Source organism: Vicugna pacos, chromosome 7, assembly GCF_048564905.1.
Source record: "Vicugna pacos chromosome 7, VicPac4, whole genome shotgun sequence".
NCBI lineage: Eukaryota > Metazoa > Chordata > Mammalia > Artiodactyla > Camelidae > Vicugna > Vicugna pacos.
The window spans coordinates 73712654-73734105 of record NC_132993.1 but is presented as its reverse complement, the minus strand read 5'-3'; the positions used below and the strand labels follow the sequence as shown (position 1 = coordinate 73734105).

The 21452-nt window shown below is 41.3% G+C and overlaps 1 protein-coding gene and 1 pseudogene across 2 annotated transcripts in view; one reads left to right on the top strand and one right to left on the bottom strand.

Annotated features, from left to right (window-relative positions):
* Positions 1-21452, bottom strand: part of MAGI2 (membrane associated guanylate kinase, WW and PDZ domain containing 2) — a 1098388-nt gene that overhangs the window by 153562 nt on the left and 923374 nt on the right. The gene's annotated exons all lie outside the window — the stretch shown is intronic.
* On the top strand, positions 2995-3444 carry LOC102543189 (small ribosomal subunit protein uS19 pseudogene; annotated as a pseudogene).

The window sequence follows — 21452 nt, the reverse complement described above, 5'->3', positions numbered from 1 at the left end:
AGGAAAACAGAACACTCTGACATAAATCACAGCAGTATTTTTTTCAAATCAGCTCCTACAATAATGGAAATAAAAGCAAAAATAAGCAAATAGGACCTAATTAAACTCATAAGCTTTTGCACAGCTAAAGATACCATCAACAGACCTAAAAGACAACCTACAGAATGGGAGAAAATATTTGCAAATAAGACAGACCAACAAGGGACTCATTTCTAAAATATACAAACAGCTCATACAGCCTAATAAGAAAAAAAAAAAGAAATGAAAAGGAAAAAAAAAGGCAACTCAATCCAATAAATGGCAGGAGACCTAAATAAACATTTCTCCAAAGACAACATATAGATGTCAAACAGGCACATGAAAAGATGCTCAATATCAATAATTATTAGAGAAATGCAAATCAAAACTACAATGAGGTATCACATCACACCGGTCAGAACAGCCATCATCAAGAAGTCTACAAATAATAAATGCTGGAGAGGGTGTGGAGAAAAGGGAACCCTCCTACACTGTTGGTGGAAATGTAAATTGGTGCAGCTACTATGGAGGACAGTGTGAAGATCCTTAAAAAACTAAAAACAGACTTACCATATGATCCAACAATAACACTCTTGGGCATACTTCCAGAGAAAACTATTAATTTGAATGCACCCCAGTGTTCACAGTAGCACTATTTACAATAGCAAAGACATGGAAACAACGTATATGTCCGTCAACAGGTAACTGGATAAAGAAGTTGTTGCATATTTATACAATGGAATACTACTCAGCCATAAAAATTAAAATAATGCCATTTGCAGCAACATGGGTGGACCTGGAGATCATCATTCTAAGTGAAGCAAGCCAGAAAGAGAAATACCATATGATATCACTTATATGCAGAATCTTAAAAAAAGGAAAAGAGAGACAAATGAACCTATTTACAAAACAGAAACAGACTCACAGACATAGAAAACAGATTTTTGGTTACCAGGGGGAAAGAAGGTGGGAAGGGATAAATTGGGAGTTTGAGATTTGCAGATACCAACTACTATATATAAAATAAATAAACAAGTTTATACTGTGTAGCACAGGGAACCATATTCAATATCTTGCAGTAATTCATAATGAAAAAGAATCTGAAAAGGAACATACATATGACTGAAACATCCTATACATCAGAAATTGACACATTGTAAACTGACTATAAATACATAAAAGAATAAATAAATAACAAGGATGTAATGTATAGCAAAATTTTTTTTCTTTTCAGAAACAGCATATATTTGATGTCTTAGGTAGACTAGTGACCTCCTAAAGAGGTCTATACCATAATCCTCAAAACCTGTACCTATGTTACTTTACCTGGCTAGAGGGATTTTGCAGCTATGATTAACGTTAAGGACCTTGAGATGAGGAGAGTATCTGGGATTATCTAGGTGGGCCCAATCCAATCACATAGATCCTTAAAAGTGGAGAACCTTTCCTGGCTGCAGACAGAGATAGTGGCGTGAGGAATCAATTTGCCATTGCTGGCTTTGAAGACAGAACAAAAAGGCCACAATTTGCAGCCAGTTCCAGAAGCTGGAAAAAGTAAGGAAACAGATTCTCCTTAAGAGGCTTTGAAAAGAATGCTGCTGTGTTGGCATGTTGATTTTAGCAAGTGAGACCTGTGTTGGATTTCTGATACTAAGCCTGTGTTATTTAAAGCCACTAAGGCTGTAGTAATTTATTATGGCAGCAATAGAAAACCCAAATACATGGTATCTTTCATAGAACTTGCATATGAATTCTTAGATCACAGTTTATTTCTTTCCGAACTTCGTGGGGGTTTTCTGTTGTCTTCCGACATTCATAATGCTGGAGACAAGCCTGGATCCACTCAGTTTTTGCTTATTTGCAAGTAACCTTTCATTTCCTTCCCTGAATAATGGTATACTGTTTCCTTTAACCTTCTACATGCTTCGTAAATCACTATACTATGCCTGAGTGTGAACTTGTTTTACTTATTTATTCTTGGAATATAGACAGTGCATCTGCTCAGGTTTTATCCAAAGTCTTTCTACTCAAGCTGCAGTGAGAGTGAAGACCTGTGGCATCAGTTTCACCTGGGAACTTGACAGAAACCCAGACTCAGACTCCAGCCTGACTCGAACAGATCTGTAATTGAACGAGGTCCCCAGGTGATTCACATGCACATTTGAGAAATACTGCTCAAAGGATATTCTATTATTTGTAGACTTGATCTTGACTTCTTTTTCAGTTTCTCTTTACAATTTCTTTATCCGCTTATTTGTCCAATAATACTTACCAAAAGTAGGCTACGCCTTTCCCCCTCTTCCAAGGGATTACAGTCAAAGCTCTAGGTTCATATTCACTTCCCCTCCCCCTCCCCCGGTTAGTCTGACTTGTGCCCTCCCCTACACCCCCCTGGCATCATATTTAAGACTCTATCAAGAACAACATTACTGTTAGAAGAGTGTTGTTCACTTGAGTGCTGTCGAGATGGAATAAAGCTGGAGGCCTGCTGCTCTGTAAAACTGGGGAACTTCTCAAGTGTCCTTATACCATTAAATTTCTTGCAGAATCAGTTCTACCTCTGATTCTAATAAGCGTCTTGATCTTCTGAGGTAACTTCTAGCCCCCAGATTTGCTTATTACAGCCTTTTTACTTCACTAAGTGTCACTTTACTTGGTTTTTGCATTTCAGCCTGCTCCACCCACTTGTTTTTCCAAAAGTTAAACCTTCTAGCATTTGAGGAGTCCAAGCCTGTTTTCTGTTTCTACTGTTGTCTCCAGTAAATCTGTTTCAGTGTCATGTCTTCCTCCTGATCTTCAAGGACGATAATAATTATCCCTTTCTTATATGCCTAACTTTTTGTTATATGCTCCACTCTAAGGTTAAGTTTTTTTCATTTTTTTATAAAACGGGAGTCTTACCAAGATTCAGGTGCACAGTCTTCACGGCAGCTCACTCGACTCTGTGAAATAACGCCCATTTTCCCTTCCCGAGGAGCCGACAAGATGGCGGCGGTGGGACAGAAGGAGGAGCGGACGTCCCGCAAGTTCACGCGCGGCGGCGAGGCCCTCGACCGGCGGCTGCACACGTCCCACACGCCCCTGACGCAGCCGTACCGCGCGCAGCCACGGCGGCGACTAAACCGCCGCCTGCGGGGGAAGCAGCACTGAATGCTGAAGCGCCTGCGCAAGGCCAAGAGGGAGGCGCCACCCACGGAGAAGCCGGAAGTGGTGAAGACGCGCCTGCGCGGCCTGATTATCCCGCACGAGGTGGTGGGCAGCGCGGTGGGCCTGTACAACCGCAAGACCTTTAACCAGGTGGAGATCAGGCCTGAGATGGTCGGCCACGACGACCTAGGCGAGTTCTCAATCACCTACAAGCCCATGAAGCACAGCCCGCCTGTCATCCGGGCCACCCACTCCTCCCGCTTCAACCCCCTCAAGTAGCCTGCTGGCTAATAAAGTCACAGACTTCTCCTTTTTTAAAAAAAGCCCATTTTGGATTTCACACAATAGCAAACACGTGTGCACAGCTTGTAGCCGGGCTTTCACTGGCAACCGTGTAGCTTAGCTTTTCTGGACTGTGGGGAGCCTTCTCTTGACACAACTTCCTAATTTTGTTTGCTCGTTTTGGGGAGAAACATTTGTGTTGTAAAAAATTTGAGATGGTCCCTATGTACTACCCACAAGCTTCTTAGAGCTCTGCCTCCATCCTCAGTGCTTAACGTAATTGCACTACTTGCTCCGGGAGACAATTTCTCATTACCATGTCCTCTCTTTGTGCTACACTGTGCTCTGGGATTGGAGATTTTAGAATCGGTTGAAAGGGAGTAGTAATCAAAAGAGTAACTGTTCGGCGGGGAAGAGATTTAAACATAACTCTCACTGCCCTACAAAGCAGTACCTAAGCGGTCTTATCATTGCTAGAATCTGTGAATCCCTGACATTCTTTTCTGTGCCATCTTGGCACTTTACTGAGATACTGAGAGAAAGCATATAGAAGATTCTTTGGCCTGATGTCATCTTAAATAGAACTTACAAAGAACAATTTTGTTCTCTTTGTCTATGTTATATACACATATTTAACATACACTTTTTATTTATACATTATTTATATATTTATCAACTAAGGTCTGAAATACAGGCAGAACTGATGTTTATCTCCCGTTTCAGCTAACTTAACCAACTAAGGCTTGAAATCTTCTTTTAAGGTTCTGGTGTCCCTGATTAGCATCACTTAAGCACTGCAGGTGGAGATAAAAGTACAAATAGCCTCATAGAATTGCCCTTAGAGTATACTTTTCAATCACAAAACAGATTAAAAATTGTTTGCTTTATGGTGGGAATTCTTGATGCAACTGAGTTGGTTTATTCCCACCGCCCTCCCCCCCATTTTTACCCCCAAGATTTTCCATAAAGGAAGGAAAGCTGGTTTTACTGGGTCTGCTGTGGTGTGTAGAGTCAGAGCCTAAGCCTCAGTTCCCAACTCATCAGGAGGAAGTTCACTCACTGCCATCTGTGAATCTGTTTTACATAACATGAAGATGAAAGACATGTTAGTTTGAGTTCTCCTAAAAGTAGACCCTGACATGAGGACTTGGGTAACCCTAGGAAGCAGAAATGAAGAATGAGGAAAGGGAACCAGGGAAGTGAAATACTAACGAGCAGATAACCACCGTGAGTACCTGGGACTCAGTTGCCCTGTGGATCTTTTGAGAAGTCACCACGAACACACATCAGAACCTCCCTACCGTGGAGGAGTGGCGAGGCCAGGGCATTCATGCTTGGCCCTCCTCTCCTACAGACTGCTCCTCACTGAATACTATTCTCCCAGAGGGTCAACCTTCCCCAGCGTTTCTGGGTTGTCTCTGCTTAAGGTGCTTCACCTGGAGAGCCAGAGAAAGTTCTGATGCAGAGAGTAAGACTCCTGTGTTTGAGGCAGGACGGTTAGTTTCCTGGAAACATCCACAGCTGCCTGGGAGCTCAGGCGAGCTGGGAAGATAAGGAATAGCAGATCTCACTGAGGAAAAGGGGTAAACCATATCTGTGGGGGGAGGAAAACCTAAACAAATAGGTACTTAGAGTGATTTTTTGGGAACAAAGGATCTCCATAGTGTTAAAGTGAGGATGATAAATGTGTTCCAACTCTCCTGCCAGCGCTGCCTGGAGTGCTGTGTTGAGGAGGCCTCTCAAAAGGCTCAGTAGAAAACCGAATCTTTATCAGTCAGCATCCCAGACGTGGAAATGGGAGGAAAGAGGGGTAGTGTGCGGGCCATGTATTTACCACCCTGCTTTAAAATGGAGACTATTTTTATTAATATCAGTGCTGAGTGAGATTTCGCTAATGAAATATAATAAATTCTTCCACAGATTTGACCTTTCAAAATGCACAACATGTGGAGTGCCTTTGGTTTATGGGAGAATTCTCCAATTAATGTTATGAATAAGACTGGGATAAACTTCAAAGGCACAGCAGTTATAGGCATTAGCTTTGTCATTCTGCCATGTGTTTCAAGTAAACATGCTAATTTTTTTCTCAATATACATAAAAAATAGTCACAGTATTAACTGGAAAATACAAAAAAGGATCAAAGGCAGACAGCGTTCAATAGATCGGTGCTTGGTCATAGTGTCAGTGTGGAAACAAGAGTAATTTTATTTGTGGAGGTGGTGAGAATATTTAAGTTCTCTTAGCAAATTTCATTACACAGTGCAGTGTTAACTATGGATGTGTTAATTAACTAAATGGGAGGAATCCTTTCATAATGTATATGTATGTCAAATCACCATGATGTATAATTTTATTTGTGAATTATACCTCAATAACACTGAAAAAAAAAAGCCTTGGAGGAAAATAAAGTCATTAAAGCAAGTGGGGAAAAAAAGTGTAATTCATCTGTCATAATGTCTTAATGAGGAAAACATCACCATTTACTCTGGGACATGATTTGAATTGCTGAGTCCAAGAGTAAGTACAATATTAAATATATCTCAACTTGTATCATTGCAATTCAACTTGATTTCAAGTCCTGTGGTTATTCCTAAATGCTCCTCAAATCTCATCTCCATTAATGCATCTGAGTCCAGACTCCCATCAGGGCCTGCCTGAACCACTGCAGCAAATCTACCTGCACTTGGTTCCACCTATTTTTTACAATATTGTCACAGTAATCTTTTCAGAGCATAAATCCTATCATGCTGTCCCTATGCTTAAAATCCTGTAATCAGCTTCCCAGCACTCATAAGAACAAGGTGAAAAATCCTTTACAGAACATTTGTTTCCCATCCATCTTTCTAGCCTCACCTTGCTCTGGACTCCCCTTGCCTTTTTTCGCTCTAGTGTCAGGCACCCTCTTTCAGTCCCTCAGACCCTCCAGGCCCTTTCACCATGGGGTCTTTGAACCTGCTTCCCTGCCCTAAGCACCTGGTTTAGATCTTGGTTCCAGCGTTACTTCTAAGCCAAATCCCGGCCTCAGTTTCATGAAACTCTCAACACTCCTCTTTCCTCCCATTTCCACAGTTGAGACCACTAATTGGGAAGAGTACAGCTTCCTGTGATGACTCTTTCTCTCCCCCATGAGTCTGAAAGTTCCCTGACGGCAGGGCTCACACCTGGATTTTTCTTCATTATCGATTCTCCGATTCCTAGCACAGTATCTAGCATATAGAAGGTGCTCACTAAGTATCGATTGTTGAATGAATAAAACGCATTTACCAATACTAAAAATATTAATTTCTGAGAAAAATCTCATTTAACAGTGTACACTTAAATGGCAGTTTTGGGTATATGTCATATTCCTTATAAAATCCCTGTGAAGAAGACAGGGAAGAAATGAGCAAACACATCTCACAGAAGAAACTGAGGTTCTGATGGTGCCCTGACTACAAGCATGCAAGAGGGCGGTGGCAGAACCAGGACTCACCCACATCGTCTGAGACTCCAAATCTAGGGTTCTATCATAGCAGGTTAACAGATCATTATGCAATTAGTAGACTGGTTAATTACTATGATCTTGTCCAAGGTCTTCCAGATCAGCAAATAGACTTGCGATATCTATTTGGGCATTACTTTTTACAGTTTTACAGTTAGTGAAACAGAAACGGCCAGTAGCTGTGACCACTTTGTGGGCGCACAATACAGGGGGCTGTAGTGGTGAAGGCAGAGTTACTAGATGCGTCGTGACCTATTATGTTTTTATTTGCTCCTTGGAGACACCACCAGAGGGGGTATCATCCCAAGGTGCCGTTCTACTTAAGAGAGAAAGCTAACGCAGACACTCTGTGAAGTCCCACAAGGGCAGGCTGGATAATTGGGAAGGGCAGGCTGGATAATTGGGAAGGGCAGGCTGGACACAGGCATCTGGAACTGAAGGAGTCAGATACGCTGGGTGGAGAACAAAGCCCTTCACAGCTCTGAAGTTTTCCAAAATGTCATTGTATCATCTTAGCTCAGAGATGATAGAATGAAAGGAAGTCCCCTGGGCTGTCAGCAGTTGCCATGCTTGGGCCCTGATTCTATTATGTAGCATGTTGGAGCCACAGGGGACCTTCCAGCCACCTGATTTCTCATTTTGCAGATGTGAACACGGAGTATGTCTCATCGAATCATCACAGAGCTGACTTAAGCACTAGGTGTGCACGAGCATCAGAAGTGATGTAGATCTTTCAGAGAAGGGGGTAAATCAGCTCTTAAACAGTCCTCTCGCTACCTGACCTCTAAGCTAGAAAAAAAATGATTTGATTTGTTTTATTCTTAAGGAAACTAGTGACGGCAGGGACCACATTTTGCATTGGCAGAACTACCTTTATTCTTAAAAATTAATTCTTAGTGATCCCACAATAAATACTTTTCCATTGAATTGAGTTCCATTAAATTGTCAGCTTATTTCTGAGTAATTTCCCATTATCTTTAAGTCACTTAAAAAGATGCCTACAAAAGATGGAACCTTTCAGGTTTCTAATGACCTCACTATGTAAAGACAAATCAAATTTGAAAGAGTGTGAGCCACCTTTTGTTACCTACACGTGATAAATAAAGCATGTTTTTGTCACCTGGACCCGCCTAGGAACTCAAAACTCTGGTTTGCTTTCTGCAGCCACATTAGTGCTGTGGGGCTCGTGCTCACCTCAGATTCTAAACGCTTCAGTGGGGACTGGATAGGCTGCGGCTAGATTTTTCCCTTATGAGACTAACCAGAGGAGAACCATGCTTTACGGTAAGAGGTGCCTCTCCCCAGCGGGCAGCCTGCTCCTGCTGAATCTGGTACTTCATCACAGCCACATTTCATGCCTCCTCTGTCCTCATCCACCTCCCACGTGAAGGGGAATAGAACATTATCTTCCTCCCATGTAGCTGAAGGTCAGACTGTGACTCCAGCCGCTGCTCCTGCCGATGGGCTGCTCTGACTAATGATGACTAACGTTTTACAGAGGAGCGTGGAGAACCTGCAGCGTCAACCTTTTTAATGAGATCAGTCACTCCTAAGTCCTTATTTTCCCACTCTACACATGTTCCCTTGGGGTCTCCTTCACTCTGTGGCTTTAGTTTCTGTCTGTGTGAGAATAATGTGTAGGGTTGTCTTCCTTGTCCTGATCTCTATTATTTGCACTCCTCAGCCCTATGTGTGCTTTGTTTCTCGCTCAACTGTTCACTCACTCGTTCATTTCCTCACTCACCACTAAGAGAACAGTTATTGGATGACCACTGCAGGCCCAGCGCTGTCCATATGGACTGCTTACTTGCAAAGACAAGGTAATACATGCTGCTGCTGAGTCCGCTACCCCTGCTTCCTCTGTCCTTGCCTCCTTTTCTCCTCTTACTGACCCACTCCCCTGAGCTGAGTTGTTATTTATCCTCAGGGCTTCTATTTTATTTTAAGACTTCTACATCTACTACTAAATCAGCCCATCCTTCCCCCGAGGCCAAGCCCAAGTGTCCATTCTATCTGCACTGATTGTTCTACGGGGCTCACATCCAATAATAAACGCAGTCTCCCCTAAGACTTGCTCTACCTTGAATCCGTAAAAGGCATGAGCAACCACCCAGTCCTGTAAGCTGGAAACCTGGGGCTCACCCCAAATTAGTCTTCTCTACATTCCACCGTCCTATAGGTTCCATATTCCTAATATCTCGTGGACTGATGTCTCCTCTCATCCTTGCTCCTACTGTTGGATTCAGAACTCCAGAACCTCGTAACTTCTTGCCTACACTATGTATATGACCTGGAAATATTCACTCCTTTCCTCTCTTCTTGCCCTCTCCAATAATCCTTTCTATTGATGCTAGAGAAATCTTTTTAAGGCATAAATTTAAGCACAGAGAGCATCTCTTTTCTTCTATACTGGAGTCGCATTTGCTGCAGAATGAAGTCCCACCTCAGCACCCGAGCTGCTCCAGGATCTGGCTGCCTGCACCTGCAGCCTCACCTCACACCCCTCTCTCCATCTGTGCCACAATACCTGGGAGTCTGACAGCTCGATCTTTGCCCTCCTCATGCCCATTCTACCAGGAATTCCCTCCTCATGCCATCTGCCTGGCAACAAACTGCTTCCTTTAAAGCCTTAGCCCAAGAACCACCAATGGTTTCACTACTCTTTCTATTTCAGGTAGAACTGACCAGTCTTGTCTCTGTGCTTTTCCCTTCTGCCATGGTGTCCTGGCTGCACCCCTCTCATGACACTTGAAATATACTGGGGACATTTGTCTTTTAACTTAAGGATTATAAAATTGTTTTACTGTAAAAGCAATTCAATAGTATCCAGTTAAAATCTTACCCTGATGCTACCCAGTACATCTAAGAAGCAGTTAGCTGCTTTTACATTAGGAAAAAAGGACATAAGAGAGACCACATCAAGGCTGTGACTCAAACTCAGAAAGAGAAAGGACTCTTAGGTCTCCTTCAGGCCAGTACAGAGTGTATGATGCACTAAGAGCACTGTGTCCATCAGGTACCACAGTCTGTTCTGTGCTGACTAGAATGTAAGAACAGAAGTCTCTTGAGGGCAGGGATCATATTTATCTTTGCATTCCCAGGGCCTACTAAGGAGACAGATGTTTAATGGATACTTTCAAGCATTTAATGAATGCTTACTAAATAAAAAAAAAACCAGGGATAATCATTATGAAAAAAATGATATTTAATATTTTATCTTTTTTAACTTATTTTTTTCATTAGTATGGCTAATGTACTCCATTTCCCTTCAATAGAAGATCAGAACAAGGGGAAGCCAGCTTATATTTCAGTATGAGACACACATTAACTTAAATAACTTGACTATGAGACTGTAAAATAATAGAATTGCAGAGTTTTAGACCTAGGATGGACTGAGGCAAACATATTCTCTAGTCCTTCTCTAGTCCATTTCACAGATGTACCATGAGGTCACATAGCTAGTTAAGGGCAGAAGTGGGGCAGGGTCCCCCATTCAGTGCCTCTGTGGTCCCACCATAGTAGAGAAGTAACCTTTATTGAGTGTCAGTGTGTGCTAGGTGCTTCACGCCTAGGGTCAAATAGAGATTTACCAGCAGACAGGAGCAGCTGCCAAGGGTATAATCCATATCTTGTATCTGGTCCTCTGACCTCTCTAGTGCCACCACACCTGTGCCGAACATGCACATTTCTTCCCTGGGTCACTGTGACATGTTGCCATGTTGCTTCTCTGATCTTGAGCATCTGCTAAGTTGCCTAACAAGCCTTCCTTGGTCCTTGACCTTGACTACATCAACTCTTCTCAAAATTGTCCTCTGCCCCATCAATGGCCATCAGATTTAAATCCCTAAGACAGGTCAACAGTCCCCCTTATTTCTCTCTGCTAGTCTGTCTGGCCTCTCCCAAGGCTTCCTCATCAGGCTGATTGCTCCCCACAGGACTCACGCTCAGCCCTACTCGGCCCATTATCCAATTTCCCCATTTACTCATGAAACATCACTGTGCCCCAGACACCTCTTTCTCACTCTTGCAAATCCAACAAAGGGTTTATAGTTTCAAATTTACTTAGGTTGTAAGATCTTAAAAGTGTTTAGTTAGGGAACTAGACTAAAGTCATTGTTTAGAGAGAAAAGATAGTTATCTAGCATGACGCTGTGGGAAGCAGTGTGACCAAAACCATGACCAAAAGATGAAATAAGAACACGGTACCAAGAGAGTAAAAGAGAACATTAAACCAATGGACAATTTGATAATCATAAGGAGGTGAGGAAAATTGAGATTGCTTATATTATTTGTATTCTATCTTTCAGAAGATGTGGAAGGTAGAATATGATTATAGATGATTTAAATGACAGTTGATATAAATTTAATTTTCAAAAATAAAAAACGCAAAACATAGCTCTTTCAAGAGCCCTGGACATTCAGAAGAGGAGTGAGGTTCATGCTGGTGTTTACATGTTGGGTACACATATCCTGTGTTCTCTTACACAAGCATATTTCTTTGCAATATGCCCAAATCCTGGACGGTGTAAGTCAAATACACCGTGTGTTTTATGGGATGGAAAATAATTATTGTAGATTTCTTTTTCTCTCCAGCAGCTGTTTCAATTCTTATACACACTAACTGCACTTGCTCTATGGAGAGAAATTAACACAAAATGAGGAAAAGCAGGAAACTCCAAACGGTAAGTCACATCTCCTGAGTTCTTACTCTGTGCTGCATAATGCGCCAGGCAGTTCACATGGCGCATTTAATCTTCACAACAACCCTGAGCTGTAGGTTCTCTTACCATTCTGTTTTACAAATGAGGTAACTGAAGATTTGTAGAGGTGAACAACAACGCCTCACGTCATATGGTTACTGAGGGGCAGAGCTAGTTCTGCTGGTTCTCATCACTGTTTGATTGTCTACAAACACAGTATGGTCAAAAATGGCCAATGTGACACGGTGAATCTCTATTTGATTGTTAGAAGAAAACTAACAGGAGTTTGATGTGGAGTCCAAGTTTTGCTCTTTCATGCTTCCTGATATATGAAGCTTCTTTTGTTGTAGGGCACTTAATAAGCTAACAACAAAAAGGAAGAAAAGAGAATGTCCTTGGATTAAGTGGGAGCTGATACACAAAGCATGGATAGTCCTCAAACCACAAGGAAATCTGAATAATAACACTGACTGAAAAGTGCTTATGATAAAAAGCAAAAATCACACCCAACCCAACCCATAAAGCTTATCCAGGGCTGAAGAAATCATCAGAAAATAATCAGAAGGAGAAAAAAAAAAAAAAGCCTACCCCCTGAAATGTGATCACAAACAACACAAATGTCAACATTTCTGCAGATTGTAAATAACCCAGCCCTTGCCTGGAGTCAAGGAGGTGAAGCAGATGGGCCTCCCCCTTCTGTGCCCGCTCCACAGCATCTCTGGGTGGGCAGGTGTCACACCTGGGCTTTATTTTTTAAGACTTGTTAAGTCCTTGGTCTGTCTTTTTTTTCATCATATCATTCTTCCTTTTAGGAAGATTATAAAAACATGTATGTTTTCTCACTCTGTTCCCTAGACCATTTGTTAGTTCACCTTTGGTAAAATGCTTTCCACTTTCAAGTGCCTTCTGCACTTCAAAAAAATGTTCTCATACACTTGACCTGTAAATCTGGAGAACTATTGAGAGAGATTTTTTTTTTTTTAAGGAGTTAGCTTTTGAGATTTCTGGAAATAGGAACTCTTTTCTGAAAGTACTTATAAAGAGAGAAACTGCATATGTTGGTACCGCATTCCAAGTTAGAGGAGAGGATAACTTTCAAAAGTCTGAGACATTAAAGAAATATTAACAGAGGATTTAAATAATATATTATCAAATAGTTTAACAAAATAGTAACCAATAATTTTAAAACAATATTAAAATATTAATAAATATGCTAAATAATCAAAGACCACCATTAAAATGTTGATAAGGACTCAATGAGATAATTTATTTCACCAAAACCATTTAGTCTTAATGCCATGAGTCTTTTTTATGATTTGTGCCTAGTATTCTACATTGCCCCTATTTTTTTTTTCATTATGATGAGGAGAGATGCATTTATGTATTAAAAAAGCCAGTAGGTACCTGGCACAGGACTTGCACATTTTTGAATCCATAACTGGGAAGGTGCTGATAACTATAAAATATCACTGTTATGTGAATCACTAATATTAAGTCTATTCTTATCGGAGCCACTGCTTTTTCCAGGCATTTAGGACACTATTTTAAAACAAAACTGCTCCTGTATCTTTTAAGCTGACAAAGACTTGGTACAATTGACGTGCAGAAACACTTGCCCTCTGTACGTTTGACATCCCTTGGAGTAAAATCATGTAAAGCCCTAGTCAAAGGCAACACTATGCAAACACCTTCTCATCCTTAGTTACTGCAGAAGAGTATATAGATTTCAGAATGAAATAGAAGGGTTTGTTCAGTTGATATTTTTATGGTTTTGGATTGATCTGCTTCATCTGGGGATTGGGGTACAGGAGCAATTAACAGTATAGTTTATTCAGGAGCAACAGAAATTACTATTCTTTCCTTAGAATAGTTAAAAGGAACGTTTTCACCCACAGATGATTTCTGAGGTGAGTTATTATGCCTGGTGGCTGGAGAGAGAGATCTCCACACATTTCAGTCTTTATAATCATTTACATTTTATGGAGGAGTCATAAATGCTATTCTTGGCTTTATTTCATCAAACATGGCTTTTTGGGGGCAGAAGTATATCAGTAAATACTAGCATAGTTTTCCTACTTTTGCCTTATTTCAAGAGTCTCAGTTCCATAGAGGAAAAGCATCATGGTGAGTAAGAGTTTCTGGAAATTGACTAGCTCTCTGCCGATCACTCAGGGTCAAGTCACCACAACTGCCAGTCGTGCCTGCGTGTTCTCCAGACCTTAGTCTGTTATCTCCAGCTGGGTAACAAGCCTCCAGGTCTGATTCCTACCTTCCTCCTTCTCTGCTCACTTCCCACTTGCTCAGGACCAGCTCAGCTGGCCCAGGCCCAGTAGATGTCCTGGAAACAAATTACCTGCCAGCTTGTATTTCTGAGCATGGCTTCCCAGGAGCCATCCCTTTTTTGGGATATTTCACTTCTACTCTAAGACCCAATGCTGACCTCTCAACCAGAACCGGCTGTCAGGCCACAGCAGCCTTTTGGCTTGAAATCTTACCCCACTATTTTCTGAGATTAAACTTTTCATTTGCCCACACTACCAGGCTTGCCTGTCAGTCCATTGCTAGGACCACAATGCCTCTGTTTATCAACAGTAGAGTCCGTTCAGGTGGCTGGCTGGTGAGGGGCCTTCCCACACTAATTTTCTTAGCATTTATAAAAAACAGTAATTACTAAAAAAATATTTTTTTGAGCACTTACTATGTACCTGGCTCCAAGTGTTCATCTCTCTGCTCCTCGGAGTTTTGTTTGTTTTTCCTAGTTTACGATGTGTCAATTTCTGGTGTTACAGCATAACATTTCAGTCTTACATATACATACATATATTCTTTTTCATTATAGGTGACTACAAGATGTTGAACATGGTTCCCTGTGCTACACAGTAGAAACTTGTTGTTTATCTATTTTATATACAGCAGTTAGTATCTGCAAATCTTGATCTCCCTATTTATCCCTTTCCATCCCCTTTGCCTTCTGGTAACCATAAGTTTGTTTTTCTATGTCTGTGAGTCTGTTTCTGTTTTGTAAATAAGTTAATTTGTATCAACATGGACAGACATGGAGATCGTCATACTAAGTGAAGTAAGCCAGAAAGAGAAAGAAAAATACCTCTGATATCGTTTATATGTGGAATCTAAAAAAGGACACCCCAGAGTTTTAGAAGTAGAGCTATTTTAGGGCACAGTTCCTACGGCGCAACAGCCTAACTAGTTGGGGAGAGACTGAGTCAAAAGCAAATCCATATTTGATGAAGGCTCGCCAGAGAGAGGCCAGTTTCTTCCCCAACACCCTGATCTATAAAGCATTCTGGGCATGGGCTTCATTTCACCATAGCCCACTCCCCTCCACATAATTAAATTATTTCTAGGTAAATAAAAATTCTTTTAGTCCTTTGAATGTCAACATGGCAGACCTTAGTTGCTGCACCTGCAGCCACACTGAACAGCTCCTGCGGGCACTGCTCACATGATAGACAGTCTAAGATAAGACAGTGCTTCTCAAATTATCTCTGACAAATGATCAGTTTTTTTTAAGTCTGTGCCACCAAGAGCCAACACTTGAAAAAAATTATTAAATTAAAATAAAAAACACAAGCCCCAATAAAAAACTATTGGATTCAATAAACATAAAATTACTTGAACTAATTTGCTATAAAAGTTTTAAATGCTTACTCTCAATTTCTTACATCTTTTTTTGAGCACTGGTGACAACAGTTTCTGGACAATACTGGTCCAAGGGCTATACTCTGATTAACACCCACAGGTCTGGGACATAGATTCTTGGCGAATGGTGCCCCCTAGCGTTGTCCAGTGCCAAGGTCCTGCCTGAGCCTCAGGCGTTCTGAGTTAACTGTCTGTCAGAGAACAATGGGAGGAAGTGTACAAATGTATCTTTAAAAACAGAAGGGGTTAGCAAGAACTTCTCACAAAGACTTTGGCATGGTAGGCAAATTAATTGGTTATAGACAAAATACAAGGCATCATTTCCCTTATTTGAATTTTATACCTGAACCCTACACCAACTTAAAGCTGGGATTTCACATTCATGCTCATTAGCGATCCAATGCCCCTGCCAGGGAAAGAGACCTTTCTCAGTTAATTCAGATGTTCTGGCCAAAGTCCAATTTGAGTAATTGCTTCTGCCTACACGAATGTCTCCCACCACTGAAATTATACTTCCCCTGTTAAACTACTGTGTAATATCACAGTCTGCCTTTGAATAGCTGCCATTATAAACTTTAGAGGGAACTACCTTTTTCTGCCAGGTAAAATAACTAAACAAACAAAAAAGCTTGTGTGTGTGTCTTTCTCTGTGAGGTTTACAAACATACAAATGGCTTCTCAATGGAAAAAACTGTTAGCTAAATGTAGTCAGGATGACATTGTTATCAGAACATGAATTTCACTGGATGTTTACACAACAAGGTTGTGGGAACAAAGAACTGAGCCTTCTGTAAATAAGGAGATGCAAACGCCAACAATGGCAGGGCCTGGAAAGGCATGATTAAATGCATGGGTTTTAAAGTCAGACTTTAGTTTGATTATAGATATTCTGTGGGGCAGTATTATTAAAAAAGAGAGACTTAAAAGATCTTGAAGAAAAGTTTAGGGCATACATCTATTTAAGGCTTCCACCATTCTGCAAAATTTTGGTGTTCCTATTCTTTTCTTGTACAGTTGGTGTAAAAAGGGCTATAAAAGTACAACTCTCTGAATATTCATTTAAAAATAAAAATAGACTTCTTAGCTACTTTTTTTCTCTTATTTTTTCTGAATTTAATTCCACATTGTTGCCAGAGTCATTTTCCTAACACATGTTCATCATATAATTCCCTGATGAAGCAACTACATTTGTTCATCAATTACCCATCAAAGCAAGTCCTGACTCTCCCGCTGGACCAGTAAGGCTCTACAGGATATGTGTCTGTTTCACTGACCCAACATTATTTCCAATTACCTCCCAGCATGAAATTTCATTGGAGCTGGGCTGCTCCCAGAGAGTCCCTCCAACTGGCCATAGGCTTTCTCATCTCTAAGCTCTCATGGCTCACAAAGCTATTCAGTGCGGGAAGTCCCTTCCCCCTCTCTCCATCCCTTTAACCTTAAATCCTTGTCCATCTTCAGTCTCACCTTCAGGTAATTCTTTTCCTAAAGTCCTCTTGCTTTTATTTGTATCGCACGATTTATATTTTCAGTAAATACACCCCCCCTCCTGCTATTTCTTGGTTTTTTTCTGTGTGTATTAACTCCATCTCCTTAATGAAATGATGCATCTTCCCAGACAGACAACATTTTCCTCTTCACATGGTGTGGAAAGCCTGGCTAATTCCCCCTCCTCCTCCCACTGGGCACTCCCCCTGCTCCCTGTCACCTAGGGAGGGTGTGCCAAAGCAGCACTATAACAACTTCTTACCCATGTGCTTTAAAAAATCGTTAAGAAGAGGCATGACCAGTCATTATGAATACCTAGACCACAGGGTGGCCAACTTTGTTGGTAAATGGCCAGATGGTATATATTTCAGGCTTTGCAGGCTACGTGGTCTCTGTTGCAATGACTCAATTCTGCCACCTTGGTAAGAAAGCGGTCACAGACAGGACATAAACAAATGAGTGCGTCTGGGTTCCAACAAAATCTTATGGACATTGAAATTTGATTTGCATGTAATTTTCACATGTCAAAATTAGTATTCCTATTTCGACATTCTTAAACCTTTAAAACTGTAAACGTTGGATTTAACGCACCTTACCGTAGTGATCCCTTTGCGACATATACATATGTAAAACCAAAACGTTGTACACCTTAAAGTTACACAATGCTATGTGTCAATTCTATCTCAATAAGGCTGGAAAAAAATTCAAAAACTAGTCTTGGCTCAAGAGGCATATAAAAGCAGACGGTGGACCAAATTTGGCTGGTGGTTCACAGTTTGCTGACCCCTGACCTAGATCATTGTTCCTAAAGTTGTACTTCTAAGATCACCAGCATCAGAATCACTTTGGGCCTGGAGTTCATAGAAAATGTAAATTCTGGACCCAGGGAAGCAGAATTTCTGAGCACACGAAGGATGCTAACAAAGCTGTGGATTGCCTCCCCTAGAAAGGCTTTTTGAGTTAGTGTTTGGGAGCCAGTGAGCTGGGTTCTACCAGGAGAGGAGGGGCAAGGACAGAAGAGTCTCCTTAGGAATCTACTTTATAAGACTTATAGCCTAAGGGGAGGAACACCAAGCCGGGACTCTGTGCATTTAATCAGCATTTTAGAATCTTTTCAGATGCAGAAAACTTAAAACCTGAGAATTCCAAGTGTTTGCATTTAAAATACCTGTTAATTAGCATATCAGTAGATGTAGCGAATCTTTAACCTGAACGCAGTAAAAACAGAAAAGTATTCATGGGAAAGGAAAGAAACTCACATTCCTTTTTCAATATAATGTGCATGAGACTAAAATGTAAAAAGGAAAACAATCTTTGTTTCTGCCCCACGTGAAAGTCTGTAGCTAAGGCCTTTGTTATTCATGGCAAAGTCAGGAGAAATAATTTCTTCTTTATGAGCAACCAGTTCTGAAGAGCAGATATAACGTATGTCTCAAGATTCCGTATAAACTTGTTTACCTAATACACTGAATTATAAAAAAGCATCTTCCAGGAAGAAGAACCATCTGGAAGGCTGTGCCCACAGGGGCCCTTTGCAACGCCAATCAACTGAGGCTAGACTATGACTCACCCGAATAGAGTAAATCCAGTAGTTCCTCATCTACTACACAGCCCATCATTACCTGTATTTTGCAAATTATCCCCAAATTCTGAAGGAAAAAAGTGGAGCAGAGGAGTAAACAGGGACTCAACCCCGACTTCCCACTGGCTGGGATTTAGTGAGCACCTGGTCTGTGTCGGGCACTGTGACAAGCACTCAACGTGGACTTTCTTGTTTAATCCTCACAACAAACACACGAGTTGCTACATTTTACAGGTGAGGAAATGGAGTTCTGGACATCTTAGAGAAACATGTCCAAGATCACACAGGTCAAGGTAAGATCTAGATTTGAGCTCAGGGCCTGCGTGCCTAACACCTATACTGGGTTAACTCCCAGCACCATCACACTGAAAGGAAACCAGGCTTTGGTGGGGTTTCTTTCACTTGAGCTGGGGCAGGAACCAGAGGTGGGGCTCTGTATAGACTCTGGACAAAAGGCCAGCGCTCTGTGTGGCCTTGTGCCTGGTCAGGAGGAGGCACCCCTGCTGTCGTGGTGGTAGGAAGGCTTTGGGTCACCCTGCTAGGGAGGCGTGTGATGGTTTTTCCTTGTAGTGTTTTTTGAGAACCAGTGAGCTAGGTTCCTAATAGGAAGGGACAATGACAGAGCAGGCTCCTTGGGAGGAAACCTCTTACAAGGCCTCCACCTAAAGGAACAGGGGCCACACTGTAGACTTCCTCAGAGAAGTGTCTGATTTCTGGCAGAAATGGACAAAGACGTCGGATGAAAGCTAGGATTCTAGGTACAGATTTAGAGCAGACCCAACCATTCTGAGGGATCCACCAATACCTAGTGAACAGGGATGGATGATACACAGAAAAACCATTACTTGAATGTGGCTGTGTTTAATGTGCCTAAATTAAGTGCAAGTAAATTGCATATACTTGAATCAACACATTCTTTTTCTTTTTGTCCTTATTAATTTCCCCAAGTAAAAACGTCTTCACACATGACTCAGAGGAGTAGCAATGGGACCAAACACTGCGCATCTCCACATGCCTGATGAAGTAGAGCTGCTAAGTTCTCCCTAACAGCGGAGAGCGTTGTTTTGAATTAAAGTACTTACAGACATTTCGGAATTAGAGTCTCATGTTACTTTTTTGACATAACAATAGAACCACTTTCATAGTACAACATAGTATTTTCAAAGGGCTGGGGTGGTAAGCGCAGTGACTGCTGCCTTTGGGAACAAGGTTTCACTTTTCTGTTAGAATTAATGATGTGTAAGCACTTGAAAAGCGGTGGATATGAGTTTCTTTTGCTAGTACTCTTCAGCAAACATGCAACTTATAAACAATTTTTACATTATATATGTGAACTGAAGTTCCTATTTTTCCAACTATCAACTGGATGACTATTTTTAATCAATAATTTCCTAAATTTCTGGAGTAAATTTACATTCTAAGCTCTCAAGTAAAAATATCCAAAAGGGCCGTTTTATTCATTGAGACCTCTGGGGGCTACCTGAGAACAAAAGAGGAGCAACTGAAAGGCTCCTGATCTCTTCTTCTGACGACAGCTCAGATTCCGGGCATCTCGCAGTTTCTGTGAAAACCCTTGAAGCATGACCTCCCTTCCGTGTGCCTGGCTATCTCATGAGTTTGCCTGCTCACGGTTCCTTCTGCTCCTTCCCCAGACAGTCTTTCAGTGTGTTAAGACAGATGCCTCACAAGAGTCATTAACCAATTTTTATAAACTCCTGCAGATCAGAGACATTTGTTGCAAGAAGTTTTCTAAGGAGTCTTAGGGGAGGTTTTTTATTAATTTAGTATAAATCTCTTCTATTAAATTAGGAAATTCTGTCACTAGGCCAAGATCAACCATTCTACAGACCAAACTGCACATTTGAAGATGCTAACTTTAATGTGAATGTGAAGCACCTGGGAGATGCTGTTGAACTATAGATGATGATTCAGTAGGTTTGAGGTGGGAGGCAAAATTGCCTGGTGTCAGAGGTAATGAGGATGGAGGTCCTCAAACACATTTTAAGGAGCAAGGGGCAGCTCTAAGGTTACCTGAGAAGGCGGCAAGCTTTGCCAGTGGCAGAAAGAAAAGAACCAAGAGCCCTGGTTACGGCAGTCGGGTGCTCCTCAACAGAGACGCTAGTGTTTGGAATTCTGGATGGAATTTTTGGACATGGATGCCTGTCTTTCAAAGTAGGATGTTTTAACGTCCCCGGCCCCTGGGCACTAAATGCCAGTAAGAGCCCAGCTGTTATGACAACTGAGGAAGAAAAGTAGTCTTAATAAAAACTGAAATTCAAGTCATGAATTCTTGAAGCTAAAATTACAATTAAGAAACAGATTCTTAATGTTTTACTCCATCAGACAAGCACTGTAACAATTATATGTATCCTTAAAGGTTTACTGGACACATATGGTGACTTCTTCCATTGCAGGTTATTGGCACTCTCTTCAAATCACTTTTCTCAAGTTGCTAACTTAGGATGACAAAGTCCTCCCTCCTTCCGGTCCCCAGAGGCATCAGAAGGTCTCCTTGCCCTTACTCGATCTTTTCCCCTTTGATGAACCAGAACAATTCTTCGAAGGGTCCTTAGGTGGAGGAAAGCCTGTAATTGGACTATGTTGAGAACCAGGGTGTGGTGGAAAGTCCAGCTATTAACTCATAAGTACTTGCCTCCTTTGAGCCTGCAATATAGTTCTTATAGATAAAATTTTAAGTGAGTTTTATTTCGAACTCTGATCCTGAGGTCCCCTTTGTTATAATATAATCTGAAAACGACCCTATACAGTGACCAATACCTCTGTGGAAATGGGGGAGGATGAGACAGACTTCAACCAGGAATCATTGTTGGAAGGTGATCCACAAGACAAGATCCACAGAGGAGCAAAGGAAGGAAAAAGAAATCATGTATTACTGAGCTATCCTGTTGGAAAGTATGTAGCTTGAAACAAAACTGGCAAGCAAACTCATAAATTTAATAGGCTTCTCTGACAAGAGCAAATAGCTAAATAGGCTTAGATGTAGGAATAATGTCATCTTGCTTGTATCTTCTGTTAAAAGGGTAATCCTTAGTTTATGAAAAATAGAAGTTAAAAGAAAAGTGTGATTGTGTT